Source organism: Anomalospiza imberbis, chromosome 18 (genome assembly GCF_031753505.1).
Source record: "Anomalospiza imberbis isolate Cuckoo-Finch-1a 21T00152 chromosome 18, ASM3175350v1, whole genome shotgun sequence".
Lineage (NCBI taxonomy): Eukaryota > Metazoa > Chordata > Aves > Passeriformes > Viduidae > Anomalospiza > Anomalospiza imberbis.
Window position 1 is genome coordinate 2,866,228 of NC_089698.1, and position 15,374 is coordinate 2,881,601.

The window sequence follows — 15,374 nt, forward strand, 5'->3', positions numbered from 1 at the left end:
GTCAGATTTTGGGATGGGTTGGCTTTGTGTCAGTCACTCTCTGTACTCTGTACACCGGACCATGTGTTGGCTCCATGAACCTTTCTTACTTTATGTTGCCATAAGCTTTATATTTCTGTCCTCTCACAAGCTGAATAAATGTCATGTAGGACATTCTGTCCTATCTGTCACAAGTGCTATTGTGTGTCTGGATCCATATTGGATTAGTATTGATGAGAGATCTCGGGTATTTTATTCAAAATGTGTATTAAGGAGGATGTATAGAAAGTACAGATATGAAAACAGACCTCTTTTGGAAATAGCTGCGTTAAAGTAGTCTGTTCAAACATATTTAGGAAGACAATTTCCTTATTTCAGAGATGTTTAGGAGGGGTTTGACATTTTTATTAGTAATTGTTTATTCTTCGATGTGTAAACCAGCTGTTGTGGCTTTCACATGACTAACTATGCACGGATCTGAGAGAAAATTTCCTAATAAATACTTCTAGAAAATTCTAGAAAAAGCTGTTCCAGACATAGAAATGCCTCAATGTCACCTCCTCCCAGACTAAAAAGTAAGATGCAAGATAGGCAAGACAGGAATCTCCCTTTTCTGAAGGCGTAGAGTTTCCACATTTAGCTCTGGAGTTTCATGGCCTTCCACCTGCCACTTGGCAGAATGGTGACCATTTGTTGGCTTGCAGGGCAGTGTCATTTCAGAAAGAAATTCCACTTGAAATGGAGAAAGTGACCATTTTTGTGAGACATAGATTCAGTTACTTACATGACAGCTGCTTGCAGAAGTAAGCCAAGCACTTAAGAGAATTATTTTAAAGAGGCAAAAATTCTCAACCAACCACTCAGCCTTCTTTTAGCTGGATTCACACAGAAACAACAAATAATTAATTGAGGCCAAAATACATGCCGTGCTGAGTTTGCATTAGCTGGAAGGTTTGGAAATAATTAAGAACAAAACTGTTAATACTCCATTTAAATAGCTGCTGCCTATCTGTCCAGTCTAAAAGCCCAATCTGTTGTGCTCAATCAGCTTTCAGCTGCTACTTGCCAGCAGCCTAATTCCCCAGTCTTGTCTCTGTGCTGTGCTTGTGCATTCCACTACCTGCTAAGTTAAACCCTGCTGTCCTGGTGCTGCATGGAGATTTCCAGTGCTATTCCAACCATCCACACTGGGTCAGAATATATCCCAAACCTGGGGTCTGGGTGTCCACAGCAGCATGCCTGGTTCAGTGGAGCACCACATGGGGAAAGGGGAGCAGCAGCTGTGTGGTTTAGCTCCCAGGATTAGGGCTGTGCTCATTCATACCATTCTCTGGGCATTTATGCAGTTTGGACAAGCTGTTGACCTGCAATATTTCCACCTCTTTTTTGAAGTGATCTAATGCAGAGTAAGGTGCTCCTCCAAGCTGATGTTAACCACAGCCACACTGCAGGTTGATAACATTATCTCTATTTTCCTACATCTCTTTGCACTTGTGTTGCACGTTCAATACCTTGGCTGATCATTTATATTGCAAGAGGATTAAAAGGAAATTAATAATTGTACTTCTTATTGTTTAGCCTGCGCAAGGTTCTGTGGAAATTGAGAGTGAGGCTACAGGGGAGTCTCTGCTTAGTGACTCTGACAGTTCTAAAGCTGTGTGGGGAGTGTGGAAACACAGGGCAGTGAGAGGTGTTTGCAGCTGAAGAGGCATTTTAAGCCTCAAACCTGTACCACCAGTTCTTTGCTGAGAAATGTGTATGAAAAATGACAAAGTTCATTGCACAGGCATTTGGAAGGAACCAAAGAGCGATCCATTGACCTTTGCAGATTAAGTAATGCATACTGTCATAAGGAAGTGCTATTTGAGCACCAAACAGCAAATGTACACACTTATCCTTCATTAACCCCTCCCTGGAGGCAGTCAGGATTTCCTGATCCCAACGTGGTTCGTGTTCTTGGCATCTGGGGTGTTTCCAGTGGGCACAGCAGTTCTCTGAGCCTGTCAGAGGGTGCCTGGTGCTCTGCCTGCCTTTTTGTCCCTGAAAGTGTCCCCAGGCAGGAAAGAGGGAAGAGGCCATGGGATGGGGGTGCAGTGCAATACTGAAGGCTCTGTGCTCGGCTCCTGGGTCCAACAGAGGCCTCAGTGCCTGACTCTGAGTGCCTCAGTTTTCACTGAACTAAATGGGACTCAAATGTTTGCATAATACACAGAGAAACTTCCACTTGAAGGCAGCAGCAAAGAGCAGTTTTGCTGCTTTTGCAGAACATTTATATTACAGAAAGAAGACATGAATGAAAATGAGCCATGTGTATAATTCAATGTTTGAGTGCAGTAAAAATTAAATATGTTCTTTTTTTTCTTTTATAATTTATTAGGTCATTTATTTAATTTATGGGAAAAAATTTATAGAAAACTTTTTTTTTTCCTGGAGAATGAAATACTCTGTTCAAGTACAAATGAACATGTCTCATTCTTATATGATTTGCAAGGAGATGAATTAGTGTGTTTTCCTTCTCCAGCCTTTCTTCTATTTTTCCAATTCCACAGGAAGATTATTTTCAGATTCATTGTGTTGCTTTTTCTTTATGTGGCTTGTTGCACACTGAAATAAATTTGCCACGCTCTTGCTAACATAGTGTTTTAAAAACTACTTTTATTTAGAAATTCTTGGTACAACATTACACATTCTCAAAAATTATATCAGTGAAAAAGAAGAAAAATTCTGTTCATCAGTCTTAGCATTTGAACCCATAATTGTGTGTCAGATGTGGGATAAAAAAAATTGGAGCTCTCCAGAGCCCCTGGACAAGAGAAGTCACTTTACCAGGACATTGAGATAATTTATCTGGGTGACTCAGAAAAAATGCTAGATAAGACTGAAATTTGGAGAGGCTGAGCACATCCAGTCTCAGCCTTGGGATTATCAAGAATAAATCCAGCAACTGGCATGTGAATATGTTAATGCTGTAGATTCTAGCATGGAAACAGGAAACTGTATTTATGAGGCAAAATATATCAGAGATTAATTCAGTTCTATATATAATATATACATTTTACAGATAGAAAATCTTTGCCAAAATATGCATAATTTGCAAGTACACTGAAGTTAGAAAATGCCAGAATAAAGGTTGCCTTTGCATGCATATGCCCCGAAGGCATCTTTAATTACAAGATTCCTGGCTTCTTTTTCTAACACTGAAATCTTCTAATTTCACTGTATGCTTGATTTTGAAGTCCTAATATTTTCTCTTTTAAATAAAGACTTAGGGATGCATTTCCCCAGGTTGAAAAGAAAAACAACATTGGAAAACAACAGTATTCCATCCTTCTACTATCATCAGACTGCAACCTCTGTGTGTCATCCCAGGAGCCTCCTGAGTGGATTTCCCCAATGCTGGTGTGGTGCTGGAGCCTGAGCAGTGATCCCGTGTCATGTAACACAAAACTGCAGGTGTCAGCAAGAGGACTGCAAGGTAAGGCAGCACCTGAGCAGAGTTTTAAATTAGTCACTTATTATTGCTGTCATCATTTTCATTGTAGTCCTTATTGCAACCATTTCCAGCCTTGCTTGGAGCAGCCACGTGAATTTCCTGTATGCACAGTCACTTCTACCCATGCAAATGAATGTAAAACGTTTATTTCTGATATGCTCACATTTTAAATCTCTTTGCACTCAGTTTGTGCAGCTGTGAGGGACAGCACATAGTGCTACAGCCTGCAAATCCAGGGCCATGTGCTCTGGAGGGTCCCACTTGAAGCTGATTTTTCCCTCCTGGCAGTTCAGTCAGAGTAGTCACACTGACAGCACAGAAGTTGATAATGATTTATCACACATCCAGTGCACTGAATCATTATTCCTTGTCTGCCTCTTTCTGCTGTGGATTGAAGAGTTTTGATCAATAGTGACAGCATGCAAAGCCTCATAAAATTTGTTTATTTCCTAGAATCTCTTTCCATGCTTTGGTATTTTGTATGTATAACCAAGGGGGCAGTATTTCAAATCTCTCTCTGTGCACTACAGAAAAGCCCCAGAATTAGTGCTTACCTAAAAGGCTGTCCATTCCCAAATTCCAAATTGTCATAGAAGAAGAAGGCTGAAGACTCAGGAGCCTGACTCCAATGAGAGAGCTTAGAGGTAGAAAAACATCCAACCTGTGAAGGTCCATGGTGTGAGAGGGTTAGATACTTATTTTATATTGCTTTTTTAGTTGATTAATTTAAACCAGGACTATATACCTGGTACTGAAACTGCAAACTGAAAGTTCTCTGTGAGATCTGGAAACAGCAACAGGCTTGCTTCCATAAATAATACTGAAAGTTAAACAGTGATTTCACAAGGTCCAGGACGTAGTATAAATAAGAAAGCAGAAATATCCAGGAAATCCTTAGTTAACAAATGTTTTGTTTTAAACATTATATGCTTTTCTTGATCTCTGAAAATCATCTTCACAGTAGACACTAAACTGAGAGAAGTAAAAAAGAAAAATTTTCTCTGACTTGAGCAAGATATTTTGTCACATTGAAAGAAGGGTTTGTTCTGAAGCTTTTCAGTGTGAATCCAAAAGCTCACAGACCTGGTGAAAAGTGAAAAAGCAATTAAATACTCTATTAATGACACCAAGATTGTGTCAAAAAGTCTCAGATGCCGTGTGCTGACACCAAATATCACAGCATTCAGCAGCTGCAGGAGATTGGATTAGTGCAGTGCTTGGAATTGAACCATCCCAAAGGGGTTTTTAGGCATGTTGGGCCAAATTCAAACAGGAGGTAACTGCATGGATTTGACTGGATTTATACCCAGAGAAATTTAGTCCGTTTTGTCGTGGCCAAAATGTAATGCTCAGGTTAAAACTGGGCGTCTGTACAAAAGTTACGACTCCTGTTTTTAAAGAAATAATTTTAAATGTCATCTAGTTATTTCAGGTAAGCACAGGTACTTCTTCAGATCAGCAATTCTGCTGTTTTCATTTTTGGCTTCTAGACCAAACTGGGTTGCTGAAAAGTGAAAAGGAGGGAAATGGGAGAAGTTCTGTGAAAATTTTTCCACTTACAGTGTACACCACTTGCTGTTTCTATGTCCCCATTGTCCTCAGGCCACCCCATTCTAGATTCAGGACCTGTTTCAGTCACAAGTGTTCCTGTTCTGTCTAAAGCATCATCTCTGTCTGGTATTTATTACATAGTCCAGTGGACCGAACGACCTGTGAGCGGGACAGATGCCAGAGGAAAAGAAGCACAGGCTGGGGGCAGCCAAAAACCTGCTGACATTGAGTCATTGAGAAGCTCTGAGGGGTATTGTCCTGCTTTGGTTTGTTTATGCTTTTTTCTATCTATGTGGTTTTTGAAAACCACAAACTTTACTCTGGAAAACATATATTTTGGCTATGTACAGGTTTCTAAATTCTGTTCAGCCCACTCAGCAGTATATTAACTTCTGCCACATGATTTGTTTTTTCTCTTACAGTCTCCATGGGAAAAAAAAAAAGGTATTGGAACTGTAGTTCTTGTTGTCTGATGTTTAGGTTTATTATTTCTATGTTTGCATGTAAATGAGGGAAAGGGAAAAGTAGCCATGAGCTCCTGGCATGTTCAGGAAACCTGGTGCTTGTATAGAGCTGATGTGAACTGTGGCAGTGGGCAACCATTCTGTGTCAAAGGGAAGGATTTTCCTATCCTGTCTCAGAGCAGTGGGGAGGCATGTCAGCAACCATTACAATAATTTCTGTATCTCAGGAGGCTCAGAGTTGCTGTAGCAACATTTTGCTAGATAGGAATTTGGCTGGTGAAGCCCCACAGGAATCTGCTCCCACTCTTGCCTAACCTCTCACATCACCAGTCTCAGCTGCCAGGGAGAAGCCCCAGCTGTGAATCAGGCAGGGAGAGGGACCCCTTCCCACAGGTTCCTCACAGGACTTTCCCCTAATTCCTGCTTTTTGACATTTTTCCATGGAGAAGAGCTTTCCTGTGTGTGCAGAGTTCTCTGCCTGAACCTGAATTTTAAAAGTGGTCATAGTAAATTTGGTGCACACAAACAAGCCCTTATTTGTGTACTTGCAGATGCAGACGGTGAAGATGCAAAAGCAGGGAGTGCAGATCAGTGTGGGAAGTTTGACTGGGAGGCAGCAGGAGTTGTGGTGACACAAAAGAAGTATTATAAAGTCACCAAAGGGATCAGGCAGATGGAACAGACTTGAGTAGGAAGGAATACAGACAAGGTCCCCAAAGCCTGTTACTTAGATTTGGATAAAAAATGAAGTGTGAAGTTGGTCAGAGCATGAGGGGATGCATCACTCCTAAACCAGTTCCTTCAGAAGTGTGAAGTAGTTTCTGGAGTAATGAAAGACAGGTTTTTGGCCTTCCAGACTATGGTTAAGAATAATATTTGGAAAGTTTTATTTATAGATAATTTTGTCCAGTGGTTACAGAGAAAAGACAGTCCATGTTTTAGACTCTTGGCTCTTACTTCTAATTCTACAGGTGATTGACATTGTCAAACCATGGGCCTGGGTGCTGCCTTCTGTCGTAACTCTTGGAGGAGAACATGGCATAACTGCTGTTTCCCTTTTATAAATGGTTTAATGGTTATTACTTTAGAATCAGGACATGTAGGTCCAGTTCCTTCCCTTGTTTCCTGTTCCTACTCCCAGATCTGCTTCTGTAAGTCATTATTAGTCTGCTTAGACGAAAATACCAATCATGGAGCAGGTACCAAAATTAGGGGTAAGTTGAATTAATGTGCTGAGCTGGAGAACTCGGGGGCTGAGGACTCGGGAGCTGAGGACCACACTCCTTTTTGTTAGCTGTGGTGCAGGGCTGCTGCCTCTGAGGAGCAGAAAGCTGAGGAACTTCAGTGCAAGGCTGTCCAGCAAGGATCACAAAAGGGAGCTGCGGAGAACTCCAGGCTCTTGCTATACCAGAGATGCACCAGCTTAAAAAAAAAATCCCGAGTCTGTGAGGTTAAACCAGGTTGAATCCCTAATGCTAATGCAAGATTTACCTCTTCCAGATACTATTTTAAGTTGTCCAGGCGGTCACTAAACACAACCAACTGTGAAAAAGATAGTTAAAAAAATGTTTGATTTGTGTATGTGATGATTCTCACTGGTTTAAAGCCCAGGTAAAGCAGGGCGAATTCCAGGAAAAGAATCTCTGGTTTGTTTGGGTTTTTTTTAAACCAAGTACCTTCCAGTGTGAAGCACTTTTTAATTATACAGAGAAGGAGAAGATCCCTCCTGGCAGGTTTCTTGGGCTGCAGGGAGCTGTTGGGCCTCAGACAGAAAATGGGCCCATGTATGGTTATAGTCAGAACGTGTCGCTGAGTGGCAGCGAGGAAGGCGAGTGGGCTTTGGAGAGCTGACTGATCTCCGTGCTCTAGCAGAGGAATCAAAACTGAATATGGACTGTGCCCTAGTTAGACTGATTCTAACTACCCAAAGCTGTGTGTCACTTCATGCAATTTGGGCTGCAGCCTGGGCTCTGTTTTGGGGGTGTTGTGTGCATGTTTTTTACTGTATATTTTTAAAAGAGCACCCAGTTCTGAGGAATCTATTCCCAGCTAAAGCACACAAGCACAAGAAAGGTCAGAGAGAGGCATCTCTAGCTTTGGTAAATAAACAAATCTCTTCTCTGTGGCTGGGATGTTGTATTAATAGCAGTAGATTTGGTTTCGCATTGTGGAGCTCCTCCTGTTTCATTGCTATTGAAGATAAGAGAACACAAAATGTTCTGTCACCCTCCCTATGAGAAAACAAGCCAACAGGCAGAGACTATTATATTTAAAGATATTACTGAGGCAAAGACTCAGAGCACACAAACACCCAGGTTTATATTCAGTAACTACTGGATACCATCACTGGCACACCAGTAACTCGGCCTTAGTTAATGCCTCGCATGAAAGAGTTTGCAAGACAAAGTCACTGCATGAGAAATAAACTAAAAATAAGGGTTGAGCCTTAAGCAGATGGAAAGGCATAGCCTTAATTTTTTCCCTTTTTCACTTTTCTTAGTGATTCAGTTGCAGCAAAAAATTTAACAGGTCTTTTCTGCTTCTTAACCTTCTTAACCCACCAGGCTGCTGCAGTCAGGCTTACTTCAGCTAGTAACCTGGAGTTGTTCCTTCATCCCAGGACAGCAGGTTTAAACAAATTTTTCTAAGCAGTTCCTCAGAGGAAGACTTCTTGTGAAATTGTAAAACCCCCTAACTTGGCAGCAAGCATGTGTAAAATAAATTAACAGAGCTGTACCCTAGAGCTTCCCCACACAAGTTCTTTGGGAATAATTAATTCTAAAATTTCACATGTAGAATATTTTCCTTGGGAATATGCACCTCCTGGGTGGAAGGCAGACTTAGCCTAGTGGGTAAGAAGCGTGATGGGAAGAAATGAAGAATTTATCCTTAACTGGTTGACATATATGACACAAACCATTGCTTCTCTAACACTGGTCACTGTTACATGAGTTAATCCATGCTCAGGGTGTATTTCTTGTCCTTAGTGGCACCATTGCTCCAGCTGGGCATCGGTCCAAGAAGGAGACAGTTTTCTCCTCTACAAATAAGCATCTTCTGTTGGACAGCAGATTGCTGGAGATAGGTAAAAATAAACACGAACCAAATCAGATAATTCTCCTCTCAACAGTAATTTTCCTTGTCCTTGAAATGTCCTCAGCTACAGGTTTATTTGTTTCCCTGATGCTCAGGTAGAGAGTCTGTTCAGAGGGGAGTTATTCTACATGCAGGAGGTGTTTTGGAAAACTGCACCTCTACATAGGATTCATAAACAAACCAAATGACTCAACAGAAAGAAGTTACATGCAGTGAGATTTTTTCCTCTAGGGGTATTTTTAGAGAAAGAAAATAAAAATATTGGCAGAAGATAGACGCTGAAATCACCAAAATTGTTCTCTTTCCAGTCTGACCAGTCTGGAATTTAATTTATGTGCTTGGTGTGGCCCCCTGGTAGCAGTCCACCTTTCTGTGTTGTGGCAAAACAATCTCAGCTGAGATTAAGATGCTGCTTACACGCTTTTGTAAGTGAATATCACTTCCCATCTGCTGCACTCATTGCATTTTACATAAAAAAGGGGGATTAATTATTTCTTCTAGATCAGCATATATGCAAATTCCTCTAAAAAATTCAAAAGAAATTCTGGGCAGAGACAATGGACTTCTTTGACAGCTACTGATGAGTCTTTAAGATGATTATAAATGTTCAGAGAAAGTAACAATTTCTGTAGTTAGGAATAAAAAAAAAGGTAATTGTTCCATATTGTAGCTTCCTTACCATTTGAGAACAACGCCAAATTTAATTCTGCCATCACAGGAATTTCTGGCTGCAGTACATGTGAGAAAAGATTTCCATTTTGAGCATGAAATTTCTTTTAACTGTGATTTCTGATACAACATATGCCATAGAAATAAGGAAAAAAATCCCTGCAGTTTGTTTGAGGGCCTTCTGATCCTTTGGAAGGATTCTGTGTGCCTCGGTGTGTTAGTGCTTGAAAGGATTTAATCCAGATGGTTTTGGAAAATAATGAGTTTCATTTGTACCTGATACCAATAAGACTTTCTTTTTCAAACAGATGTAAGTGTCATAAGGGCTGTGCTGTGAATAAAGGATTGTATATAAAATGAAAATCTTTGCCTGCAACATTTTTCATTTAATTGCATCATAAGCTGCTAAAATGGAAATACTTATTTTTGTTTTAAGTGATATCATTGTGGAATTTCAAAGCCACATCTAACCACTACATTTATGTAATGACCACTGAAAAAACAGTGCTGGAAACAGAGAGTATCAATTTGAATTATCCCAAGAATATCATGTTCTTGAAAGGTAAGAGATATTAAACACCCAATATATGAGAATAATAGGGAAATTAATTATTTTATAACTTTAGTATTGATCCAGTTTTTTTGGCTTTCTAAAAAGGAATTTGTGTACAGGGTGTGTGCAGCTGAACTTTTGGGTAGTGATTTTGGTAGATTGAACCTGATATGAAGATCTTAAATCTGTTTGAACAGCCTCTGAATTCCCCTTCAAGGTGTAATAAAAGGCAGCAAGCAGCCCCCAATTCCATAAGCAATAACATAATTGCTGTTCTGCTTGGCAAGGCCATCATCTGGTTCCTGATTATATGTTAATGGCAACAAATTAAGATACTTCAAGACAATGAATGTCCAACAACATTATTTTTGTATTCCATGTGCCTGAAAAATTTATCTTTTCTTTCAAGAATGAATCCCGTTCCCTGAAATGCAGCTGGGGAACAAGGGCAGCTCAGGCCACCCCAGGCCTCAGGAGATTGATAGTGTTGGCAGCTGAGGATCTAATTATGGATTATTTGGGTCGGACTCTTTTATCCCAGGTAGGTGTGACTTGATTGACTCAAAAGAGGTTAGTTCATCCAGTGCACAGGGGTTACAGTGAGAGCAGGAGTGAATGATTCCCCTAGAAACTGTCATCCTTTTAATCTTAAGGAGAGTCTAACAATTCCTGTAAGCAGACATCTTGATTTCATTGGGCATTTTTATGCATATCTTCATGATATTGCACAAACTGCTGGCAATGAGGTATGTTGTTATAACATTTGCATTAGTTATATGTGTTTTTAATAAAGCTCAGGATGAAAGCATTTACTCAGAAAAATACTGTTAGGAATGCTTCCTTTACAACTTCTCTCTCAATTTGGCAAAGGCAAAGCCCATACCAGACTGGCACAGTCTGCAGTCCTTAAACTGACCATAAACAAGACACATGGCAATGTAGGGTTTATTGCGTATTTTAAATTTTCATTGCTTAAGAGATTGAAAAATATTGTCTACTTGAATTACATAACAACCCACAACTGGATTGCAGTATTTTGATGTTTTCCACGGTTTCTTGCATAAGCATTTTTAAAATCTCCCCGTTCTTGTGTTTTATCTCATATTACCTATCAATACACAGAACATGTACAGTGTGTCTGGGAGTTATTGTGGCATTAAATAAAAGTCATGAAGTCAGTGTAAATGATGGGGTGCACTAATTAGGGCAGTCTGATTTCCCTTTGTTTGTTCCAAATTCCTGTGGAGGAGCTCAGGAGGGATCTGTCCAAGACATTACATCAGGAAAGAGGCTCAGTCTGATTTATCCATCGTGTAGGCGACACATTTCCAGAACTATATGTTCCACTTTAACAGATGCATACGTTCTCTGAGGGGAGGACAATGAGTTGATGCAGGAAAAAACATTCCCTGGAAAATCAAAAGCCCAGGTGATCATTCTGTATCTTGGTATTTCATTTTCTGAGACTCACACAGAGGAGAGGAGCACGACCCTGCTGCCAGAGTAACCAGAATTTATGAGTATTAATTTCCTGCCTTCCCAGCACTGATTGCCTGGTAGGCATTTCTTAAGTGATAAAATTCTGTCTTGTTTTCTGCTGTTTAACTTTGTGATCACTCAACATCCATTAGGGGAGCAGGTTTTGATGAAGGGAAGATTTCACCTTGGCTTGGGAGCTTTTTAATAAAACAGTTGTTACTCTTCTAATTTGTCTTCATACTGTCCATGAAGCACATTGAGGACAACAGGGACTGCAGTCAGAGATGCAGCTCTGCAAAAGTTGTTTTCTTTGAGGGAGAGGATAGTTTAGGAAGCTGCAGCCCCATGTTCTTCATGTCCCTTTCTCCCAGCTCCTCACCTGCAGCTCTCCACCCCTTCAGTTGTGCTCTCAGTTGTTTTGTGGCCATAAACTGAACAAATGAGTTAATAATCATCTTTCACCAAGAGATTGTGATAAGCCTGACCATGCAGCCCCACAGAGTTGTGCCAGCACCACTGGAAAAAAAACATTGTCACCATAATTCCAGGCTGGTTTAGACTGAGGTGCCAGAGAGCAGGGCAGTCCCACCTCTTCTCTTGGGTTTTCCTGACTATTCCATGGAATGTGTTGGTATGTGCCAAGGAACAACTCCAGCTGAAAGCAGAGCTCTCACTACCATTTTACTGGAGGGATTCTTGTTTTGAGGAAGCTTCGGCTGAAGTTCCACACACTCTATGCAGCACCCTGCAACTTAAAAAGCTCCATCCAATTTTTATTTTGGCTTCCTTTTAGATTCCAGGTGCGAATTATTGCTGGGGTTAATCTCCTGGAAACCCACATCCTCCTTGCATTCAGGGAGCAACCACAGTGTGTGCAGTGAGAGGGCAGACCTAACCCATGCTCTCTTAATGTGCTCTTTTCCTCCAGCCAATAATCACCCCCAACTTAATTAGCTAATGTTGTGTTTGAGGATTCAATATTTATGCACCAGGGAAGCCACAACATTGCAAACCTCTCCGTTGAATGCCCTTTGATAAAAACTGGACGTACCCATATGGATTGTTTCAAATAAAGATAAATTGCATTAGCACTGTGGGTTTTGCAGGTGAAATTGGCTCTGATGCAGCTGCTGTATCAAAGAAATGTCCTTTATTATGAAACTCCACTATTCATGTCTCTCCTTGTGGGATATAATACTGAGCCTGTGATGAGGAGTTCATCTGATTCCAAATGAACTACTCAGTTACAGGCTGTACATGGTATAAGGAGAACACCTCCATCAAAGCATTTTGAATTGGTTTCGATTTTTTGTATTGACTAAAGAACCTGGGTTTGGTATTTCCCCCCCCTCAAAAAGTCTAAATTTTCTCATGAACATTTCGACTTTGTATTCTAAAGTTGTGGGGGTTTGTTAAACATGACTTTTTTTTATGAAATTATATGAATATTTAATTATCTTTCTTTCTCTCAACACTGAATTTCTCATGGGGGAAAATGTTTTTGTTCCCCTGTTGTATATGCTTGTATCAACAAAAGTTTTTGTTTAAGGCCAAATTTATCAGACTAAATAGGAGCTTTCACTATTGACTGGGTTATTCATTAACTGAGGTTGCCCTGGAGTTGTTCTCATATGTAAAAGCAAGATTTAGTGCTTAGTGATAAATCTGCTGCTCTTCTATTTGAGGGCTAATCCAGCCAATTCCAGCACAGTGAGGAGGAGACAGACAAGCAGAAGCAGCAGCTTTGTCCAGAGCTGTCTGGGGCAATAAACCAGAAACCCAAACTCTCCCATCCCTTACCATGCTCCAAGCCAGCCAGTTTTTCTCTGGCAGCTCTTTCACATTCATGCATCTTTACAATTTTTGAAGACAACATGTAACAATACCCCAATAATATAATACATTATTAAAAATAGCTTCATCTCCTCTAAGAAAAATTAGAATTCCTAGTTATTTCAGTGCCGGGTTATATAATTAATATTTCAGCTACAGGACAAAGTATTCACTTGTTAAAAACTGAAATGTACAAAGAACAATCCCACAAATTCCAGGTTGTATTCTGGTTTCTAAGTGAGACCCAACCTTGTGTGCACACATGTACACAGGGCTTCTCCTGATCTTATCTCTCTGGCATTACAAAAAAAATCCCAGGGTAGGAGAAAAATCTCACATTTCATTTTGTTGACTCCATTAGCTCCATGAAGGAGTTGTGATGCTTTTTATGTTTGAAATTCCTCGTGGCAAAGTAATTAAAAGCTTCTTCAGGAATTGGCTTTATCTCTGTCTGTATCATATTTGTTTATTTTTTGCCTCTTCTGACCTTTCCATTACACTTTTCAATGAATTCTCACATCTCAAATGTCCAGAGATTTCACTCCTGAATTGCTTTCCAGGCAGTGGCAGGGTCAGCTGAGGATACTCCAAGTGAGGACACTGAGTCGTGCACTGGGAAATTCGGTGACGTTTGAGATGTCATTCCTTTGTGTTCCAGCAATCCAAACCTCGGGCTGGATGGGGGCTTGGGGGCCTGGACAACAAAATTCAGGATCAGCCTCAGGAGGTTTCACAAGGACATCAGGTTGGGAATCCTGGGCATGCCCTGAGACCACAGCCCAGAGACAGGAACTGGATCCCTACTTTTGCTTCTGTTCAGTTCCAGAGTGGGGTTTGTTCATCCAGAAAATAACATTAATGCAGCAACTTGTTGATCTGGCTACATGGCCAACAGAATTTACTATGACTTTTTTGTCAGTTATTTTGAGATTCCATGGTGGGAGTTGCTGCACCAAATAGTTCATTTTTACCTGATTTGTGGATGTGCCAGGGTAGTCACACGGATTCACAGGATCAGAGTCACTTCTCTTAAGCTGTCCACAAATACTTTACATGACAATGCCATAAAATCAGGGAACTGGATATTCTGGAGTTAGAACTTGAGCCATCAGTCAGAGTCAGAGTGTAACAGAGCTATAAAAGTGTGCATTGACATGGAGTGTGATCAAATGAATATAAACAATATACTCCCAAGCATATGCCACTTATCCCAGATAGATCCCACTGGCACGTCTGGATTTAGTTTCTATGTTATTCCTTGGATTTGATCATTAGGTAACACTGGACAACATTAAAGGGAGCAAATCTTGTACAGGATAAATGACAAGAACATTTACTCTGTCAGATCTCCTTTTGTTTCCAGCAGGGAAACTGCGTTATCATTGCCACAAACTAATCCCATTTTGTCCCTGAGTGCAGGAGGTCTGTAGCAGAGTGATACAAATGAATTAAAATATATTGATTGTATAGAAAATTAAGTGCAGACTATTTAACACATCCTAAGTGATTAGATGCAATAAAACCTTGCAGAGACGATTGCACAGCTGGCAAACCCAAGTGGGGAGAGAACAACTGGGGGAGAGAGGACCTGGCTCCAGACCTTGGCTTTTCCACCGGGAGCCTGACAAACACCCTTTGTGCTGGAGGGGACAGGTGTCAGCCCCTCCCAGCCCCTTCCCACTCCCCGTTTAGATTTTACATCAAGTCTCTCTGAGCTCTGCCTTGAAATCCCATTTTTGTAAGCAAAGACAAAGGCAAACACCTTTTATTGGCACTGGTTCTAGAGGAGCAAAGGTGTTACATAAAGGGCTGCTGAGATTCTGGATTACACAATATTTTTAAGGGGCATGTGATACATCAGAGACTATTTATATGTACATTCAAAAGTAGCTGTTGATTACCCAAACTAATTCTTATCCTAAACAGATCAACACCACCAGTAAGGTACAGAAAAACAATTCTGCAGTAGCATAAAATTAAACTGTCTTGTTTGTGGGTACACGAAAGGATTAAAGAGTATAATTTTACTCTCTTAGACCAAATGAATTCCTAAATTGGAAAAGCAGCTCTGTCCAAGGTCGCCTCTGTTGTTTCCAAAAATATCTCGAAACAAACGCAAGAGGGGCACTTTGTTGGGTGTTATCTAGACATATATAGTTTCAATCAAATTCTTCAACAAGTGTCAGAATAAAAGTCAAACATTTGTCTGACACTGCCAAGTCACTGGCAAGTGAATCCCCTCAAAGGTTGAAAATAA

General features: G+C 40.5%; 1 long non-coding RNA gene across 1 annotated transcript; it reads left to right on the forward strand.

The window, feature by feature from the left end:
- The first annotated feature begins 9,579 nt into the window (after positions 1 to 9,579).
- LOC137484541 (uncharacterized) lies at positions 9,580 to 14,334 on the forward strand. Its single transcript, XR_011004915.1, has 2 exons — positions 9,580 to 11,361; positions 13,678 to 14,334. It is a non-coding gene; the product is annotated as an uncharacterized lncRNA (long non-coding RNA).
- Positions 14,335 to 15,374: the final 1,040 nt, after the last annotated feature.